Source organism: Zingiber officinale, chromosome 11A, assembly GCF_018446385.1.
Source record: "Zingiber officinale cultivar Zhangliang chromosome 11A, Zo_v1.1, whole genome shotgun sequence".
NCBI classification, from domain to species: Eukaryota; Viridiplantae; Streptophyta; class Magnoliopsida; order Zingiberales; family Zingiberaceae; genus Zingiber; species Zingiber officinale.
This window is the reverse complement of record NC_056006.1, coordinates 94,498,250-94,506,183: the sequence shown is the minus strand read 5'-3', so window position 1 is coordinate 94,506,183 and position 7,934 is coordinate 94,498,250.

Genomic DNA, 7,934 nt, shown 5'->3' with positions numbered 1-7,934 from the left:
TCAAGTTCTGTTGAGTCGCAAATCAGATCGATCGGCCAAATCGACCCAGCTTTGCTGCGTAATGAAGATCGGAAAAGGTCCAGTAGCTCTCAGGAGACCTCCCTCTAAGCTCTGGTGGATGCGAAGATCGCCGATTGGGAGACCTCCACAATCGGAATCGCGGCAGTGAGCAGAACCTGAGTCGCGTCCGAGAAACCTCTCTCAACACTCTCTGATCACCGGAAGATGAACGCCGGCAGCTGATGATCGTCGTCGTCGAAGAAATCTAGCTCACGGATCTGGATCGAGGAATGGGAGCGTCGGCGTCGTGGCGAAGAAGAAGATGAAGGCACTGTAGCAAAATCGCGAACCGAGCCCAACTGTAGCTTCTCACGCGAAGCCTTTTAAACCTCCCCAGTTTTGATCGGACGGTCCAGGTCGTTTCTGGCTTGATCAACGGCTGTGATGTCTTCAGATCTGGATCAAAACCTCTGGATCCTCATCTATGGCTCAGATCTATCCCTCATTAGGTTGGATGAGCCGGATCTTCAATGGATGGCTCAGATCTGCTCAATCTTGGATGAACGGCCTATAATGCTCCGAGGCTTGATCGACTTGATTAGCCCTTGATTTGAGCCCAAATGTAGCCTGATCTGATCGGGTCCATGCCCCTTTTGATGCCTACAAAATAAGAATCAAATATTAGCACCAAATACCATGAAAATTAGCTAATTTGCAATTAGGTCAAAAATCAAATGCAATATTGAGATATGATGCTAATGTGAGATTAAACTATGAATAAACCAATAAAAACATGCATTATGATTCAAAATAATATAGCCAAAATCATGGTTATCAAATCCCCCACACTTAGCCTTGGACGTCCCGTTCAAGTCAAGAAAACCTAAAATCATCTCCACAAAATTCCCTAGCAATACTTAGAAGATAGTAAAAAGGTAATTAACTAAGATCATCTTAAAGATCACGAACAATCATGAATACAATCCAAACAATAATCAGTAGGTATGGTGGTTTCAATCCAATTGAAGAATTAAGCAAGTTACAATCTCACAAGGTATGTACCTATTCTAGCCCTCACACTCAAAACATGTATTCGTGGAGCTCACTCAATGTCACTCACAACATTTCACTACCATAAGCTTGCTTATTTTCTAATTCTCCACCACCATAAACATAGCATACATGAATCAAAAGGATTTTATCATCAAGAATTGAAATGGAAGCAAAAAGAACAATGAAAATGAATGAAATGGCAAAAGAAAAGAATTCAATAAAAAATTTAGAAGATAAGAGTATTGGAGGAATATACTTGATGAGTTGACCAATTTGATGTATAAAAAAAATGAATACCATTTGTTATTACCACTTCAAAGTATCAAGCTAACCTCTCCTTCAATTTGATGGCAAACAAAGAATCTTGATACTCTATCTCAAACTTTGATACTCTCTTGAATGTGTCATTTTTTCTCTTCTCTTCTTCACTATTTTTGCACTTAAATTCCAGCATTTTGAAACTCAAATAATCTCAAATTAGCTAATGGAAAATAGCTCCCTCCCCCACACTTAAAACAATGTCCGTCTCGGACAAAATTAACACAAGATGTTATCCAATGTCTTAATACTCCTCTACCTGTGTTCATTCTGTTCTGCAGAATTTTTTTTTCTCTGTTCTGTCTTTGGCATCTATATCCATGTTCAGAAATATTACTCAGCAGCAACAACTATCAGCTATCTGAACTTCCAGCCCTAGAAAGTTCAGCAAAAGAGTTTAATCATTCTAACTCTTCCCAGTGCTCAGATATGTCATTCATAATCTGAATTTCAGAATTTCAAAATCAATGAATCTTCACTTCTGAATATTGATATTTATCCAATTCCAATTCAGAATTTGTTAGACCTTCGATTCCATGATTGTAGACAATGCCAAATTCAGTGTATCAAATTTTAATGTGTTATCTAAGATTTCATTTTAAAGATTCGGCAGCAATGAATTAACAGAAGGTGCATAACATAAGATCATCTTATAAATCTTCCACTCATCTCAATAACATATCTGTTAAGACCAAAATTTCAGATTCCCAATAATATGAATTCTTGGCAAGCTGCTGCAATTCCAGTTCTTAAAATATCAGACTTGAGTTTCAGAAATTTTAAACTTGAATTCACCATGATGTCAAACATATCAGCTTCAGCCCTTCCATTAACCACCAAATGCAGCTTTGATCACAAACATTTAGCATCAGAAACTGAATTTATGTGCTTACAGTTTAGTTGCAGATTAGAAAATTTACAAAAGTGTGAGAGGATACTGCTATGAGGTCTTCTTGAATTCTGCACTGCTGAGGTTTCTATAGTTACAAAGTTCTCACAATTGGTTGCTATCATCACTTATATTTGGTACTCAACTAACATTCCAAGATCAGTATCCTCTGCAATTCTTCACATGAATATCAGATTTCAAAACTTGCAGAAGTTTACAGATGTTCTGATTTCTGTTACTTCAGCAATACTTCCTTTTGTTTTCATTATTCCATTTCAGATCTGACATTCCATTTCCTTGTATTAAGTATCATTTCACACTTGAAATCCATCTCTGCCTTCTTTTGTTCTTTTTCGACACCCAAAATCAGCCTTCAATTCCCTGCAGAATTCTGCACATTCCTGTTCTAAAGCAGCTTCTTCTACTTCAGATTTCAGAACCTTGAAGTTGTCCAGAATAAGCAATGTTCAGCAACCAAATTTTCAGGATTTTGCACCATAAACACCTCCTAAAATCAGCCCTTGCTCAAACAATTTTCAGAATCTTTTCTGAAGTTTCCAACTTGCAGCAACTACACTCACTTTCAATTCACATTTTGTGTTTCAATTTTGTTGTTTACTTCTTGTTCAAACCTCATAGACTTAAGTATCATCTGCAGGTTTCTGATTTAATAGATTAGTTCCTGATCAACTTCAGCTTTACAACTCAACAGAACTCACAGTTTCCAAAAATAGCACTTCAAAAATTCATAAGATTCAGCAACTATCTGCTTGATTCAAGCAAATTTAAATATCAAACTAATTTCCATTTGGCACAAAATATGTCAATGCTCTTTTTGTAAGCACAGTATGTCAATACTAAAGTAGCTCCAGCTTAAATTGTGAGGATTTCAGATAAGCAGAAATTCTCATCCAGCACTAAACTATAGGAAGCTGAATATTCTTGGCTTCTGAAATTGCTGCATTCATGTCTTCAAACCAGATTCATAAATCCTGCTGTCCATAGAAAGAAAAGGATACCAAATGACACTGAAGGGTTAATTCCAGCTCAAAGAGTTAAGGGAAACAATATCTGTAAATTCAGTGATGACTACAGTGCCATTTGGCAATTCCAGTTTGAATGTTTCAGAATTTGAAAATCCAGAGTCTTGGTGTCAAAAACCAGCAACTATAACAGCACAATCTGATTACAGAAATCAGATTCTATGCTTCCACGTTCAACAGAGATACAGAGATTGAGTTTCAATTTATGTTCAAGTCAGGAATAGCATGATAAGTTGGTTTCTGAAATTATTGGCAAACTCGAAACCTTGCAACTATGTTCATATTCCATAATTCCTATAAATACTTCCTGTAAAAGGAACATTGCAATTTTCATATCTCTATCAGAAAGGCTAATTTGCATTTCCAGCAAAATGCATTCTGCTTTCAAAATTCAGATTCTGATAACTAGCATTCCTTTCCGATTTACTTGAAAATTACAATAGGGATCTAAGTTCAGTTTCTGAAAATTTCAGAAACTGAACACTCAGTCTCAGCTTCAAAATTAGCAGGACACTTTCCAGATTAAGTATCAGAATTTTGATATCTAGCAGCTTCATCATATGAATCCGGATCTGCCTTGCTTTAGTTTCTCCAATAGCTCACAAACGACAACCATTCCTCTGATTTTCCAATTCCAACAGATGTGTAGTGCAGTACCAAATCCAGCTTAGTGATTCATTCCTGAAATGGTTCCTGATTATCCTGCAGCTTACACAGAATTCCAGCAATTTAAATCTACTTCAGCAACTCACAATTTCAGAATCAGGAGCTTCAGTTTCCATTGAGTCCATGAATTTTATCAGTACTACTCATTCTGATCAGGAAATGGGTTGAAAAATTGGCACAAACTAGCACATCTCAGACTACACTCATCTCACATTTTCATCTTTAATTTCCTTATTGTTGCAGCTTACAGCATTCTGCCTTTGTATCAACTATACATTGTTTAACCACCAAAATCTCAAAACTTCTTCATCTTGCTTCTTAAGATCCTTTATAATGCATCACTGTGAAGCCTACAGGTTTCAGCATCTCTTAATAGTTACAATTCATATCTCAATTTGGCACAAAACTGTCATATTTCTGCAATTCTGCACTTCCTTCATTTCTGTCTCTGCCTCTAGTTTCCAGTTTCAAAAATCATAGTTCTAATTCCTTGAAGCCACTAAGTTTTGCATTCAAGAAACGATAAAAAGTAGAGCATCAAATAACAATCAAAAACTGAAATCTTCACAGATCACTTAATGCTCTCTGATCATTTCTGTATTTGCAACAGTAAATCTCACAAAGAGAAGAGACACCAATTGACAACACTAAACCAGAAACTTAGGAATTTAGTCCAAAATAGACCAGCTAGCTCCTTTGTTCATCTTACTGATTCTTAACACTATAATGAATCTGGATAGTTTCAGCAAATCAAACAATAATTGATTTCACAATTCCAACTTATATTAAGAAATCTCCATGACCTCAACGATAAACAATCCTTCCCCCCACACTTAATCCTTAATCCATCTTGTAAATTTAACTCATCAAGTATTCAACCAAACTCTCAATGAAATAAAAGAAATATGACAAGCAAAGAGAATTAAGATTTATAATGCTACATGAGAATGTTTCAAGAAAATTATGAGGAAAGGAATTGGAAAGTATGGGGAACAAAATTGACAAAATCCTCAATTTCCATGCATACTTATGATATTGTGATTTTGAAAAGAAACTAAGCAAGTTCTAGAGTTCAATTGCTATGAGTGCATGCCACACAAGAGAAAATAATAGTGTATAGGCTTAAAGTGGTCCTCTCTAGGTATTTTTTATGCAATCAAGCTCAATTAATCAATATGGAATCCACTACCATTTTAACCAATATCATGCAAGAAAAAACATCCAATCATGTTAAATGACCTTAAATTGATGATCAAATTTAAGAAGCTTTACGATCTTAAAAATATTACTTAGAAAAAATTCCCATGGAGACTTTATTCAAATAACATGCTATATACTAAACAAAAATGCAAAGTATGAAAACAAATATGGAAACAAAATGCAAAATGCAAAATGCAAAGTATAAAACTAAAGAAATGCATTAAAAGAATTTATTAACAAAGCTAGAATTAAAATGCAAAAGAAAGCTAAATTAGAACCAACTCCCCTTCATTCCGGCGGTCGAAGAAGATTAAGCAACAAAATCCACACCGGGAATAGAGTACTTTTGGTTGCAATCAATTTCTTTTTATTGACCATGTTTTCGTTGCAAATTCTTTCTGGAGGTCTGAGGCGGTTCAGTGTAAGCATCCACTCCGGAAGCTTATGTTCTCCTACAACATCAATCAAAGAAAACGTCTCCCACACACATATGGGATCAAAAGAAAATAGGAGAACTTTAGTGTGGGTATAAAATGTATCAAGAAATGAATCACATCTAATGAAATCAATAAACGGTACCTCTATAAAATTCTCTGAAAAATTACACAAAATACTCACCTTGTCATCTTGAGAGGTACCTGGAGTGGTGTTTGTTACCTCTTTCTCCTCAAATAAATGCTCAGACTCTTTTTTTGGTGAATGTTCAACCTCATGTGGTGATCCTTGGCTGCTTGGCTCCATAGCACAAGTCCCTACACTTACATCCTCCATTCTTGGTGGTTCTTGAGGTAATGCTTCCAGTAAGCATTCCCCTACACTTAAATCATCTTTTGCAACAATACCTGCATCATTCACATCATCTAAAGCAACAACATTAGTAGAATCAGAAATTTTAACAACTACATCATCATCACAAATAAAACTAGAAAATTCTTGTGAAGAAATAGAAGTAGGGTCAGGCCTGACAAAATCACTACTTTCCATCTCTCCACTGGAGTTTTGTGCTTGCGGCTGATTAATAGATGATGTAATCTGATCTAATTGAATCTGTATGTTCTGTATCCTTGAAAATTGTTGCTCTTGATGTTCGATCATTTGTTGCATCATCTCCCTGAGTTTCCATGTTGACTCATCCATCTGAGGATTGTTTTGTTGAAAAGGTTGTGGCATAAAATTTGTTGAAACTTCTTGGAACCCATATGAACTTTGGTAAATTGGATATGGCTCAACAAATTGTCCTTGTGCACTTTCATACCTGAAACATGAATTATCCACCCAATTAGCATTAAAACCATTTGAAAATGACTCATACCTATTTTGTTGATCCATGTTTGGGTAAATTTGATACTCAGGTTGAAAACACTGATAACTCTCCATTCCACCTCCAAAATTCTGAAAATATGGATCCATGCTAAAGAAATCTCCTGTTCTTTCAAAACAACACTACAAATCAATGTTAGAAGATTCTAGAGCATAAAGTTTCAATCTCATGAAAACATGAACAGTAAAAGCAATTAATAATTCAAGAACAACCCAACATGAAAATACAAAAGAGAAATAAGCAATCAAATCAATCAACATGCTAACAAATAAAATCAATCAATGCTCAATCTAAAATAAACACACTACTAGTTAGTTGCTCCCCGGCAATGGCGCCAAAATTTGGTGTCGGCCTTTTTGCATGTCACAAGGCGCATCAAATTAATAAAGATTGGAACTCACATAAACTAAATGAAACACGTGTAGTAAGGAGTCTCAAGTCGTATTTTTCCAAGGATTAACTAGTAAGTGTGTATGAATTCTAGAATTGGTTCCAATCAAAATCTAATTCCAACTAGGTCAAGAATAGCATTAGAGAGAATTCATTCTCATCTAAACATGATCCATTTCCTCCTCATCAAATAGGCCACAGTTAAATTCAGATTTACGCATCATTTAGTCAAATGAATCAATCACTATATATCCAATTAACAATCATAGAACTTAAGATACAATAACTGAAATAAGAAATCAACATTTAAAGCTTGAAACCAAACAATTCTTGCATAAATCGAGCTAACATTCAACTCCGAATCACACTCATAGATCAATAATTCATTCACTCCTCAAATTTGCATCATTGAAACTAATCCATTAATTAGCAAAACTTCAATTCACAACCTCAATCAAGAATGTTAACAGAGGTATCAATGTTAAGACTAAGTGATTCTTTCATCATTTAAGCTCAATCTCTATCACAACAAATCCAAGTTTAGAACAAAGATTTTCTGAATTGAAGACTAAAAACTAAAGGAATTGCAGAAAACATGACTGTAATTGTAAACTAGGTTAGTAGCTAAACAGGGTTTGAATTGCAAACAATCAAAGAAAGCAACTATCAAAACTGAAACAAAATCTGAATTGCAAGGTAAAGGAAATCAGATCTGATGATCTGAGCTAGTTTGAGAACAATTAAAGACAAGAAGAGGGAAATCTAAACCCTAGCATTCCACAAACCGGATCCAAGCTCAAACTCCTCCAATCTGCTGTAACACAAACAGAAATGCCCTCGGGACCCCTATAAGCATTCAACAACAAATTTCTGAGCTTCCAACTATCATCAGGTGATGATCACAGCATCTTGGAAACCTCCCTTCTGCTCACATTTCTCTGGTAATCCCATCAACCGAAGAAACAGAGCTCAAGTTCTGTTGAGTCGCAAATCAGATCGATCGGCCAAATCGACCCAGCTTTGCTGCGTAATGAAGATCGGAAAAGGTCCAGTA